General features: G+C 46.1%; 2 pseudogenes across 2 annotated transcripts; both read right to left on the reverse strand.

Moving 5' to 3' along the window:
* Positions 1 to 204: 204 nt before the first annotated feature.
* On the reverse strand, positions 205 to 1596 carry LOC309639169 (solute carrier family 28 member 3 pseudogene; annotated as a pseudogene). The gene has a single exon. The product of its transcript is annotated as a solute carrier family 28 member 3 pseudogene (transcript).
* An 82-nt stretch (positions 1597 to 1678) lies between these two features.
* On the reverse strand, positions 1679 to 4464 carry LOC309639164 (solute carrier family 28 member 3 pseudogene; annotated as a pseudogene). The gene has a single exon. The product of its transcript is annotated as a solute carrier family 28 member 3 pseudogene (transcript).
* Between the last annotated feature and the right edge of the window lie 10041 nt (positions 4465 to 14505).

Consider the following 14505-nt stretch of genomic DNA (forward strand, 5'->3'; position numbering starts at 1 on the left):
GCGTCTCCTGCATTGTAAGGTGGATTCTTTACCACTGGACCACCAGGAAGTCCCCGATTTATGATTTTTTAAAAAAATAATTAGAAATATCCTAGTATATTGTACTTCGGAGATAAAGAGCCCTTTGGGCATTTAGATCCCTACTTCATCATCACCACCATCACCACACACACACACACACACACACACACACACAAACACAAATCAACTATTTACACATGGATTAAAAAATATTACTCTTGTGCATGAACAAAAATGAAAACACAAATAAATTACTTAAGGTATTCCAAAACCTTTTTCACATTCTTTCTTTTGTATGAATCCCCTTTTATTCCAGTCATTAGTGTTTGTGTTTTCCCATAAAACGTAGTCTTTATGCTATTAAGAGCATTGGTGATAAGCATTTCATTAAAAAGCATCTCAGCATTGTCTCTAGAATTTCCTTCTGAGACAGAAAATATTTCTGGGACTGGAGACTGAAGTGTTCACTCCTGTTTTCCTTCTTTCCAATTAAAGCTGATTCCATGACAGAAGTATCAATCTGTGGAAATAGCTTTTTTTTCCCTCCCCAAAGCAGAAAATTCAGCACCTGTACTTAAGAGTTCTGTTGGAGAAGTGGCTGAACTCAAAATGCATTAGGAACCCAACTGCAGTTTAGTGTTGGTGGATTCAACAAATTGCATCAGTCCTTCAAATACAGGCTATGGTTTCCTTCTGGGATGACCTCACCAGGACCCCTGGCAAAAGTGCTGCTCAGTAGACTCTGGCAGCAAGATATGACATTGGTTGTGTTTCTAACTGAGCTGGAGTTGAAGGCATTCTCCAAAACATGATGGCAGTTGATGTCTACAGAAGTGCTTGCCGGTAAGTGCTATGGATGTGAGTCCGCCGATCACTATTCCTAGGGAACCGAAATTGGCAAAGCCACTGAGAGCATGAGTGGCAACTGTCTCAGCATGAATCGACATATATTGCTGCACACCATCCTCAAATTGGGTCCACACTCTTGCCTTAATTGGATCAATTTTGAGAGTTTCTGATAAGCCACAGATTCACTGAAGAATGTCTTATAACCTATGAGTTTGGCAACCATAAAGCTGGCTTGCCAGTCCACTCCCATCATGAAGGAAAAGGGCATGAAGATGTAGGAGCATATTACTTCGAAACTCAGTTGTGGGTAGTCAAGCATGTTTCCAAACCAGGACAGGGCTGAATTCACAAAAGACAACAGGGCCAGGAAGGCAATCAAATTCACAGCGATGGTCGCCACCAGGGAAATGGATGAGGATGCTCCCTGAGGGTTATTTTAGGTGTTTCTGTCTCAGGCCAAGAAAGTTTAGAAATAGCCAATGCTGCAGGTGTGGACATAACTGAAGCAGTTAACAGGTGAGAGGATGAAACCCCAAAAGAAATATATGCACCTAAGACACTTCCAGCAATGGTAGAGAACCCAGTGGTCATGATTGCGTGGAGTTCGGACTTGGTGACGTATGGTAAATATGGCTGGACCAGCAGTGGAGACTCTGTCTGTCCAACAAATATATTGCCAGAAGCAACTACAGATTCAACAGGAGATGTTCCCATAGTCACTAGCATTACCCATCCAACCTCTCAAACAAACATGGTTGATGGTCCCAATTTGTTGTGGTCCTTCCAACCAGAGACTGTGGTGCCCTCCTCAGAATGGGGACTTCCTATTGCATCCTCTCTCCTTCCTTCCTGCTTCGATGTGGACACAGGAATGCTTTTTAATGATCCACTGCATCAATCCGAGGTAGTGCAACATGGACATCACAGTGCTGAAGAAAACCACGATGGGCAGGACCTTAAATTCAAAAAAGTGGTCTTTATATTTCTCACCAAAGACAAATGAGGCGCCAGCATCAGTGTACTCCAGGAACGTCTGAACTTGTTTCCGTAACCAATCAAAAGCCATAAATCCAGTTTCTGTCCTTAGTATCAAAAGCCCAAGAAGAAACTGTAACCCAATACCCCAGAAGACAGGCCTCCAGTAAACTTTGGTTGGGTGCTTGGAAAATAGAAATGTCAGGATAATGTACATTATGAGTCCACCGAAGGACACCAGCTGCTGTTGGCCCAATTTGGTGGTGTCAAAGACCAGCCAGAAAATAACTCCCAGGATCAGGCAGGCCCAAATCACCCACTTCAGCCAGAACCAATGGCTGCCCAGAAGCCTTTGGCCAGGAGACAGGAACTGAGCGATTTGAGACTCATATCTGGCCATGAAGTGATCCCCGATCACAAAGAAGATGGCAACCACCGTGATCACGAAAAGAGGAAGGGCTCTGCGAAAGTTCAGCACACAGGCCACAATCACCAGAGCCAGGTAACTTGCTATTAAAATGCCCCAGATGATATACTTAACGGTTGTTTTGTGTTCCCTACAAAAATCATAAACTGGACCACACTTCCTTTCCAGGCACCCTTTTTGATGCGTCTCTTGATCATCCTCCTCATCTTCATCCTTTCCTGGAGAATCCTGCTCAATGGTGACTTGCTCTTCCCCCTGTTTGCCCTTTTCTTGCTCTCTGTTTTGCACAACTCTACTCCTTAGTGAGTTGTCATTTCCTGATGTGTTCTGGTTTTCAAAGCAGTCTTCATCACTCTGAAAGCCGGTGTTGCTGCAGTCCTTGGCTGTGAGGGCTACCATCCTCTGCAGCTCCACAGAATTTTTGCAGCTCACGGATTTGGCTGGCCTCTGAATTCTTTTCAAATGTCTGGGCTGGAGATCCCCTGTACCTCACTAATCCTTCTCATTATCCTCATTCCTTCTGGCCCATTTTTACTCCGGGAAGAAGACTCCTGTGCATGGGAACCACAGATGGTCTCTGGTGCCTCTTCCCTGGTGTGTCGGATGGAGGGCCAGATGCCAGATTCACTCCCCAGCTCACCTAGGAGAATCTGATTTATGACTTTTTGACTTTACTTTTTGATGGTGCAAAACTGATAAGCATTCGGTAGAAACCTACTTTGAATTCTGAATTTTAATCTTTCCCCAGGCTGGTGATATGCGATATGATAGTCAGTCTCTCAATACCCTTGGGATGCTGGGCAGTGGCAACTCCCAGTCAGCTATACAATCATCAGGGTAAACAACTGATACACTTACAACCATTCTGTTTTTCACTTTCAGTACAGTATTCAATAAATCACATGAAATATTCAACACTTTATTATAAAACAGGCTTTATGTTAGATGATTTTGCCCAACTGTAGGCTAATGTGAGTGTTTTGAGCATGTTTAATGTAATTTAGGCTAAGCTATGATGTTTGGTAGGTTAGGTGTATTAAATGCATTTTTTACTCACAATACTGTCAATTTACAATGGGTTTATTGGGATGGAACCCCATTGTAAGTGGAGAAAGGTCTGTAGTGGCTGTCTCTAAGGAGATTGAATGGCCCCTGATGGCAGCCTGTGACATGTCTGCCAGACTCTGTTTCCTACAGGCCTCACCCCAAACCCAGTGTTAGTGTTTCCTCCTAATCACAGCATGAACAGGTAACAAGAACAGGTAACAAGAACAGGAAAGCAATGAGATCTCTGAACACCTGATCAAGGAAAACTTCCTGGAGGAAGAAGAGCCTAGAGAATGAGTAGAAGTTGAGGCAACAAAGGATAGTGATTCCTAGTGCTGACTGGACCCAGGTGTCTTGGATCTTCCACTTAACTAGCTGTGCCTCACTTTTTTCAACTGTGAAATGGGGCAGTTAGTGCTTCTCTCAGCATTTTGTGAGAGTTCAATAAGTTTACACATGTAAAGGGCTTAGAGCTGAGCCTGGCACATAGGAAGGAGTCCACAAATGTCAGCTGTTACTATCTGACTAGGAGAGGATGGGGAGGTCATCAGAGCTAGGAGATGCAGCTGGGCAGTTGTGCTGTATATTAAAAATTGCTAAAGGGCCTCCCAGACCTATGAGTTTAATGGGGATGCTGGCGGTGAGGAGCATGAGATGGGGGTGTTCCAAATCAGACCTCAAATCCACACTCATATACATGCCCACACCCACCAGGCACCCACAGACACAGGGGCACTAGACCCCATGCCTACGCATTGCGCCCGTGCACACACACACTCCTGGATACAGACCCACACGCGTGCTTCCTCCTCCTTCCCCAACCCCTCTCAGAAATAAAACTGCACCCAGCCTGGGGTGGGGGGTGGTTTGCACACCCCAGCGGACCCCCGAGACTCTCCCAGCCTCAGCGCCGGACAGCCAGAAATGTGTCTGCTCCGCCGTCTCCAGGCCTGAAGGCTTCTAGCCACACCTTATCCTTCCGCGCTCCTCTTCCCAAACCCCTAGGCTCAGAGGCGGTCGATCTTCTACATGCTCCACTCTTTTTTATCACCAGTAGATTTGAGAAGAGATTCGGCTGGTTGTGGGACTGGCCGGAGGGAGGAGGGAGGTGGCTCAGGGAAAAGGGGGAATCATCATACTGAGGTCAGGGCCGGGGGAGGGTCCCCCAAGGACCTGTACCTCCCCCCCCCACCACCAACCGGGGATGAAAGAGGGCTCGGGCCGTGGGGATGGGAGCAGTCCGAGGGGCTCGGTGCTTGGGGGACCGTGAGCTTGCCCCATAATGGGGCGCAAGGTGGAGCCCTACTGCTCCGTGCTGGGGAGGAAGGAGAGGGCAGGAGGCCGGCGTTCAGCTGGTGTCCAGCGGTCCCCGGGCGGGGCTCGTCCCCCGAAAGGCACGGACAAAGGGGCGGCCTCCCCGGACCCCTGCGCCGCCTGGAGCCGAGGGCTCAGCACAAAGCTGGGGGGCGGGTGGAGCCGAGCCCGCCCCACGTGCCGGCGCTCACGGGACTGTTGATCCGCACGATTGCGAGCGACGTTTCCTGCGCCTAATCCCAACAAGCATGAAAACGGCTCCAGCGGGCCCGCCAGCAGGCCCTTTGTCCCGGCCCCTCGCGGGACAGCTGCAGTCGGGATCCCTCCCCCCTTTTGTGTCTCCTCCCCCGCGCCCCTCTCCGCCCTCCCCAACTCAGCTGCCCGGATGGCCGCAAGCCTCCCAGGTCTCTCGCCTCGGGCACTTGGGCCGCACAAAGAGGGGCAGTGCCCCTAATCTGGGGGAGGGGGAGGATTAACCCCAGGGTCTGCAGGGAGAGGTGGGACTGTGGAGGGGAGAGAGAGAGAGAGGGCTGAGGGGTGCGCCTTCTGCGAATGCAGGGCTGTGCGAGTGATGTGGGCCTGCAAGTGAGAGCATAGATGTGGGACTGGAACCGTAGGGGGACACGTATGAGCGGGTGCAAGTTAGCGGACTGGAGGGGACCCGGGTTGTTACTCACGCTTCTTGGACTCCTCTGGCCAGCCCCCAACATTCAGTGATCAGACAGCTCTCAGGGCAAGAAACTCCCTAGACCCTGATGCTCCCTGGGCTTCCTGGGACCTCCTGTCTCTACTCCTCCTGGGATCTCCTCCACTCTGTGCCTTGGCCCCTGCCCATCCTCTGGACTCCAGCAGGGTCTCTGCCTCCAACTGCCCACTGGACAGCTCCACTCGGATGACCCAGAGCACCTCAAACCTCCCATGTCCAAAACTGAGCTCATCTCCTCACCCACAAACCTGCTCACCCCACTCAGTCATCTGGGGTGTAAGCCTTGGTCCCCCTGGTCACTCCTCACACCCGTCACCAGGTCCTGTCCCTTCCGCCTCCCAAACGCTTCTCTAGCCCCTGCCTTCCTGTCCACTCCAGCTTCCCCATCTTGGTTCAGGCCACTGTCATCTGTCACCCAGAAAACTGGAAGGGCTCCTAGCCTGGCTCCCTCCCTTCCATTCACCACACTGCTCTGGAGTGGGCTTCCATAAGACTCCTCCAACTTAAGACCTTTCCAAGGCTCTCCAATTGCTTAGCTTGGTTTGCAAGGCCTTCTCTGACTGCTTCCTACATCCTCACTGGCCTGATCTTTCCCCAGGGTCTGTTGTTCTCAAGTTACTGTCTAGTCCACAAAGACCTTTCTCAAGAGCCTTCATGGAGATTTTTTCTTATGAAATCTCTGAGTAGCCTTGTTCCTCACAGAACCATCCTTCAGAGCCCCAAGGTCCAGGGAACTACAGGGCAGTGGGAACCAGATCCTCCAGAGACAGTGCATGCTGGCTCAGCCTTGCCCACACTATGCCTGCCACACGCAGGACAGCAGGGCTCCTCCCCAGCTGATGTGGTCCTGCCCTTCCTTGGGCTTCCTCAGGCCACCGTGGCTACAGAGGCCACTCCAGGTGCGTGAATCCTCAGGGCTGCTGGACACCCTTGTCTCTGTCCCAGATCTCTCAGGATGGACCACATCCCCAGAGGGCTCAGAACCCCACAGTCTGCGAGTATGTCTGTGTCACACTGTTCCTGTCACCATTGTCACCAGACACCTCCTCCCAGGAACCTGCTTCCAAGATGCTCTCAAGCCCCTGTCTTAGTCAGACAGGAAATTTCTATATTCAACAAATATTTATTACTGTCTACCACGTTCCAGCCCCTCTGGTAGGCAGTGTTGATTCAGATGAATCAGACACAGTTCCAGCCCACTGGAACTTCACAGTCAATTTCTGGAGACCCAGACATGGGTAATAAGAGTGCAGTGTGATAAGTGCTAATACAAATCTGTCCATGGTGCTGTGGAAGCACTTTCTAAAACATGTTCCAATAGGTGGGAAGTAAAAGATTTCCAAGTTCAAAGGGAATGATCAGGAAAGCGTTCACAAGGAATTGCCTGGCAGTCTAGTGGTTAGGTCTCTGCGCTTTCACTGTTGAAGGCACGGGTTCAATCCCTGTTCGGGGAACTAAGATACTAAGATCTGGCAAGCCACTCGGGGGAGGCCAAAAGAAAATAAAGAAAAAAGAAAAAAAAAAGGAAAGCGTTCACAGAGGAGCTGATGTGGAGGATGTGACCTGGAGGATGAGTAAAAGTAGGTAAACAGCATCCTAGGAAAAGTGAAGAGGACTTACCCTGGGGACCCAGGAACCAGGAGCCTCCAAGAGTTCAGAAGCAGGGCACTGTCCAAGAGACAGAGGAGTCTCTCTGAGCTGGCAACTGCAATGAGGAGCGAGGCTTACCTGTACAACTGTTATGAATGCTTGCTCTCATGAGGTTGGCCTGAGACATCACATCACTTCCTGGGATGCTGGGCAGTATAATAAACTCAGTAAAGTATCCCACTTGTCTGTGAGCCACACAAGCCTCTGTCTTCAGGTACATTGAGAACCTTCAGAGTTTGGGAGTGTATGGGGTAGTAATAGGTACAGACCGGGAACCCCAGAAGCCAGTCCTCTGAAGAAAGGGCTTCTGCACCAGGCCACTGGGCTTCATTATGGGAACCAACAATACTCCCGCAAAAGACCCTCCCTGCTTAATATCAGCTAAACTTGGTTCTGCAGGAACCCAACAACATAGGGTCAGTCCAGAACATGCAGGTGCACACAGATGTATATGTCTGTGTCCAAACCCCTGTGAAGAAGTTCAAAGCTTCTTTTATCTGGTGGGTCTGGTGGGTTTCAATGCCATTCTCCCCATTCCCCTCCCACAATTGTATTCCTACTTGCATCCGTGTGTTACTCCTATCCCCGTAGCCAGCTCATCCTCTCCCCATCCTCAATACCATCTTTCCCAACTCACTTCTCTATTTCAGCCCAAAGCATCCTCCTAACAACAACAGCAGTAAGAGAAAGAAGAAGAAGGAAGAGGAGAAGGCAGAGGGGAGTAGGAGAAGAGTATTTTCTTAGAGTGCTAACTTTGTGTCAGGACAGGCACTGTTCTTGGTGCTTTACCTGTGTTAACTCATCTAATCCCTAGGAGAACGATACTATTATCATCTGCATTTTGCAGATGAAGAAATTGAGGGCCAGGGGTGTTGAGCAACTTGCTTAAATTCATGTAGCTGGTAGAAGGCAGAGCCAGGATTCAAACCCAGGCAGTCTGGCTGCAGAATCAGTGCTCTCACCACCTTAACTCCACGTTGCCCCACAACCACTCCCTACCTGCCTTTATAACCATCTTCATATCCTCCTACCCTATCCCCATCCCAATCTCATTCCCATTAGCATCCTGTCCTGCACATATTATCCCATCCCACTTACTCCATGCCCAGTTTCATACCCATTCCTCACCCCCCCACCCAACATTTGACTCTTCCCCATTCCTATTCCCTTCCTCTTCCTTGTACCCCTTAGAAAACTGGCTTTAGAGTCTGTTTTCAAGTTCACTAGGCTTTGAACAAGAGATACATTCACTTAAATTTTTGGGTAAGAAAGCAAGTACCATCTACTTTACAGGATTGCTGTGAGTATTAAATAACGCTCTTGAAATTGCTTTGTAAATTGCAAAATATTTTACAGCCCAATGTGTTGTTGTTGTTTTGTTAATTTGCCTTGATATTATTTTTTACCCCTTCTAGAAGCAAATGTTTTAATTTCAGTAATTGACCATTTGTTTTCTAAACAGTGAAATTCTTATGCTGTTTTGAAACTAATTTTAATAGAGGCTACTGAAATGATAATCTTTATTGTTTGTGATTATTAATAATTTAAGAAAAAGAAAAGTAAATGTTGCTTGTATTAACAAGGTTGGGACTACTTTCCACGGGAGGTCCTAAAAATGGAACGGTTGTGAATGAGGGTGCTCTAGGACAGGATGGCAAGGAGCTGAGATGGGAATGGGGAATGGGAAAGAGGATGGAGAACTGGATGGGAACAAGGTAGAGATAAAGAGCAGTGAAGGGATACAGGTGAGAAAAGAATGACCAAGCTGTATCAAGCCTTCCTATGTGCCATTTCACCCTATTTTATTATCCTATTTTATAGGTGAATAAGCCAAAGTTTCTTTAGGTAGGTTCCATTTCTGGCAGGACAGACACAGTACTCTCTATTCTCGCATTTCCCCTCAAATGCCTACGAGAAAGAAACAAGATTACAGGCTCCTTGCCTGAGAAACAGGCTGATCTGTACCCAGAAAGGGTTCTCTAAGATAGGGAGCATCCCCATGACCCACCTGGGACTAAGTTCAGTGCAACTGAGCAAGAGGTGGGAAGTTGCCATTGGGATGGAAAGGGGAGGGAGACATGAAAGCAGGTATCTGCTTCATGCTACAGCTTTACAGTTAATGTTCCAGATGCCTGTTTCCTCCTTCTTATGGGAAAATGGAGGGAAGGGAAGGTGCTACCTCTTCCACTTCCTGTGCCTAGAGTCCCTGAAATCCTCATACGGCCTCCCAGGACTCACAAACCCCCTCACCCCTGAATTCCTTCCTACCCCCAAAACTCACCCAGATAGGAGCAGAATCTTCTAGGTTGATTTCCTGACCTCCCCTCCCCTAACTAGTCTCAGGTACAGTCACCACCTTGATCTCCATAATGAAACTCCATTTATATGAGACACTCAGATACTCCCCTAATGATTACTGAGATCTTCTAGTTTGTGTGTGTGCATTTGTGCATGCACATGTGCATTTTGGGAATGGGGAGTCTGAATGAATGGCTACATCACACCTAATGAACTTCGCCCAGAGAAGGTTAATTACCCTCAGAAGTCCCTTACTAAATTAGCAGCCTATGGCTCTGCTCCCCATTGTGATAATATCCCCTTATATGTGATCAGAGTTTTATAGTTCATAGAACCTTTCCCTCTATTTCCCCATTGCTTTCTCATGACTACATTGGGAGGTAAGCAATGGTGTGCCTTTTTATAGAATAGGAAATAGACAGTCACAGATGCTAAGTGTCTTGCACAAAGTTGAACAGCTTGCAGTGGAGCAAGGACCCTACTCCTTCAACTAAACACTCAACTGCCCAGGTCTCACACAGGTCTGCCTTGAATCCCACGGCAACAATGTGGCAGGACTTAAAGGAAAGGGTTGCTCAGGCGTGCAGGGAGGGTTACTGGCTCAGTGGGAGTGCCTTGGCATTTGGATAATTCTTTGAGTGGGACTGTCCTAGGCAATGCAGGGTCCCAATTTAGCAGCCCTGTCCCTTAGGCATGAGATACCAATAGGACTGCCTACCCACTTATTGAGACGAACAAAACATCTCCCTCATATTTTTAAAGCCCCCTATAGGGGTAGTATCCCTCCCACTTCTGTCTCCTCACCACTTAGAACCACAGGGCTATGGTCTCAGCTTTGGACACTGGCCCCCTTTCTATTGTCCACCCCCTGCCATCCTTCTTTTCTCCCAGGGCAGTTCACCTCCCTCTTGGACTCTATCAGCTAGAAAACGTCAAGAGTTACTGAGGTTTGAGCCCCATGGCTCTGAGGCTTAAGGAGGCTGTTCCTTTAAGGAGGCTGGTTCCCAGGACTAACGGGGGTGGAGGGGTGGGGGTGGGAGGGACAGTGACGGGTGGGGCGGGGCGGTTGATAGAGAGAAAGGAAAGGACCCCACCCCCGCCCCCTGCAGGCCTCACCTAATCGCCACACTCAGCGTTATTACCCGCCTATCGCAGCGTGCTTTTAAATAAAATATGCAAAGATTTCCCTCTCAAATTATCTCCCCAGGCAAACTAGCTCAACTCCAGCTTGTTAATGGAAAAAATGCAAATAAGGCCTCCCACCTCTCTCCCTCAGCCCCAAGGCCCTGGACAGCTAATGCGATTCCTTCTTTTTGGGAATTTCTGTTTCCATTGAAACCAATTTTAAGGGGGATGGGGGGCTTTTCCCAGGTGCCATCCAAAGGGAGAGTCTTAAAAGGGAGGGAACAGCTCAGGGAGAAGTTTGAGGAAATCACTGTGTTACGGGGTTTGCGTCTTTCTGAGCTTCATTTTCCTCATATGAGATCTCAATTAGTCCTTCCCTGGGCTGCAGTGAGGCTGAACCGAGGGAAAGGCACGGGGTCGGCGCAGAGTAGGTGCACCTTTCCAGTTTAAACCTGCTGTGGTTGGAGGATACAGAGATGGAGAAAACAGACATGGCTTCTGCCCTCATGAAGCTCACAGTCTAGCAGGAAAAAAACCCCAGACCATTTAAAAGTTGAAAAGCAATTAGAAGACACCTTAATCAAGCAATCAAAATCAATGTCATCATAGTGAGATAAAATGGACATCCACCCCCTAACATGGACACAATCTCCTAGGCAGCACAACTGCCAAAGATGCAGAATCTGAGGAATGAATTACCAGAAGGGAAACCACAGGACAGACCTAAACTCAAGGTCAGGCTCAGCTGGCAGGGGCTCTTTAGAATATCAATGTCATGAAAGAAGAATGATCTGTTCCAGATTAAATGGGCTAAAGAGACAAGACAACTAAACCTGCAATGCATGATTCTGGATCAGATACTGGATTGAAAAAAATGACAATGTCTGTGAAGCACAGCATTGGGACGTTTGGCAAAAGGTGAATATGGATTGCGTTATACATATTTTTTTAACATAAATTAACCATTTGTTTATTTAAAATTTTGGCCATGCCGTGAGGCATGCAAGATCCCAATTCCCCATCAGGGATCAAACCTGTGCCCCCTGCAGTGGAAGAGCAGAGTCTTAACCACTGGACCACCAGGGAAGTCCCTGTATTATACATATTTTATTGTATCTATTTAAATTGTCTGAGTATGGTCATCATATTATGGTTACATAGAAGAGTCTCCTTGTTTGGGGGTAATCTATATGGAAATGTATAGGGGTAAAATCTCGTATTTGCAACTTAATCTCAGATGGTTCAGTGAGCAAATGTAGCAAAATATTAACAATGGGTAAATTAGGTGAGAAATTTAGGTTTGTTCATTGAATTATTCTTGCAACTTTTCTGTAGGTTTGAAATTTTTCAAAATAAAACGTTGAAAAAAGAAAAAAATATAATTGGCTTTTTAAAAGCATGATAATGATATTGTAACTAAGATTTTTAAAAAATCCTTATCTTTTAGAAACACTGGCTAAATAAAACATTTTCAGATGAAATTAAATGATCTGTATTATTTGCTTAACAATAATACAGGAGGAGGGAGGTTGTTGGGAGTTCAGGTGAAACCGGATTGGTGTGAGCTAATAACTGAAGTTGTGTGGTGAAAACGTTCTCTTTTTTTTCTTATATTTGAATTTTCTATAATTAAAAGTATTGTTGTTTTTAAGAAGAGCAATTACAAGAAATGTGGTGAGTGTTAGAAGGGAAGTGTGGGTCTAGCAGGGGAACGCAGTCCAGTCTGAGGGGTTTGGAGCAGGCTTTCTAGAAGAGAGGAGTGTTTAAGCAGAGACTTAGAGTGAGCAGGGCCAAAGTGGGGTGAGTAGGGGTGAGGTAGGGAAGAGCTCTCTAGGACAATGGTCCAAAAGGTACAAGAGTGAGATGCAGTGTGGTGGAGTGTGCAGGACCCCAAGTGAGGCAGAAAGGAGAAGCCAGGTGGAGAGGAGAGGCCAGGTGGGGAGTCCAGATGGAGCTAATGAGGACCTTGCAGTCCAGCTAAGGGCTTGGGTGTTTTATCCCAAGGACAATAGAGAGCTTTAAGCAGGGAAGTGACAGGATCAGATTTGCGTTTGAGGAAGACCACCCCGGTGCTTTGTGGGCTAATAGGAAGGTGCCAGGCTGGGGACTGTTGGAAACTCCTGTCCTGAGAGTTGCATCTGAATCGCTTCCCTCTCCCGAGCCTTCCTGACCTTCCCTTCCCAACTAAAGGACAGAGCTTGGGTGCCAAATTTCAAACCTGGGACCAACCCATCCCCAAAGCCCTGTTGGCTGTCATCCTATCTGCACTTCCCGTTACCTCCACCATCATAGGGAAGCTGTATGGCTGACAGTTAAGAGTTCAGACTCTGGAGCCAGGCTACCTGGATTCAAATTCTACTTCTGTCCCTTTCTAGCTGATGACCTTGGACAAATTTCTTCACCTCAACTTCCTCATGTATAGAGCGGGGATGATAATAATACTACTTACGTCACAGGGAAGTTGTGAGAATTAAATGCATTGATATATACGCAGTGCTTAGAACAGTGCCTGACCTGTAATAAGGACTCAATAAGTCTACTCTGAAATAGGTGAGGGAGATTAAGAGGCACAAACTTCCAGTCACAAAATAAATGACTCGTGAGTGTGAACTGTACAGTGTAGGGAATATAGTCAATAATTATGTGATATCTTTGTATGGTTACAGATCGTAACTAGATTTATCATGGTGATCATTTTGAAATGTACAGAAATACTGAATCACTATATTGCACACCAGGAACCAACATAGTGTTGTAGGTCAATTATACTTTAAAAACAAGCTAACTAACTAACTAATAGAAAGAGATCAGATTTGTGGATACCAGAGGTGGGGGGGGGGGTGGGAATTGGAAGAAGGTAGTCAGTAGGTACAAACTTCCAGTTATTGGATAAATAAGTACTAGGGATGTAATGTATAACATGATAAATATAATTAATGCTGCTGTATGTTCTATACAAATGTTATTAAGAGAGTAGTCCTAAGAGTTCTCATCACAAGGAAAAATTTGTTGCTATTTCTTTTATTTTGTATCCATATGAGATAATGAATGTTCACTAAACTTATGGTGAACTTAATGTTCACTAAACTTATTTCATGATGTCTATAAGCCAAATCATTATGCTGTGCACCTTAAACTTATACAGTGTTGTATGTCAATTATAAGAAAAAAAAGAAGTCTTACTCTGTACCAAGTACCGTTCTGGAAGGATGTGGATGGATTGAAAGGGGAGAGAAAGATCTCAGCTTTACTGGACAGATGGAACACAGATCAAAAAGAGCAATATCAAAACACTGTATTTTTGCATTATTTGCAGTATTAAATACAGCTGGAAACAACCAAGGTCCATCAATGGGGGAATGGCTAAGGAAGTTGTAACATCTAGTCATGTTTAGGAAGAGGTTGGGAAAATCCCCATTTTATCATATTAGGTGAAAAAGCCAGAAGCAAAATTGCAAATGTTATATGACTTCAACCATATTCTAGAAAGAATAGAGAGGAAAAAAAATTCAAAGGAAATACACTGAAATATTTACAGTGGTTACCTGTAGATGGTGCTATTTGGGTGTAGTTTAATTTAAAAAAAAATCTCTTTCCAAAATATCTAATAATGTGCCTGAATTACTTTTATAATGGTAGGGGTTCAACCTTCTTTTGTTAAAAAAAAAAAAACAGTGCTTTTGGTTACAAATGAATAATGATGAACATCATCAACCATCAGAAAAATGCAAATCAAACCCCAGTGATATAATCACTTCACACCCACAAGGATGGCTATAACCAAAACAACAGATAATAACAAACGTTGAAGATGTGGAGAAATTGGAACCCTCATGACCCGCTGGTGGGAATGTAAAATGATGCAGCTGCTTGGAAAACAATCTGGTAGTTCCTCAAAAGGTTAAACATATAGTTACCATGATTCCACAACCCAGCAATTTCACTCCTAGAACATATACACCCAAGAGAACTGAAAACATATATTCACACAAAAACACGTATACGAATGTTCATATTCATAGCAGCATTATTTATAGTAGCCAAAAGTGGAAACAACCCAAATGTCCATTAACTGATAAGTGGATAAACAAAT

The sequence above is a fragment of the Balaenoptera physalus genome, assembly GCF_965194825.1.
Source record: "Balaenoptera physalus genome assembly, chromosome: 1".
Classification (NCBI taxonomy): Eukaryota; Metazoa; Chordata; class Mammalia; order Artiodactyla; family Balaenopteridae; genus Balaenoptera; species Balaenoptera physalus.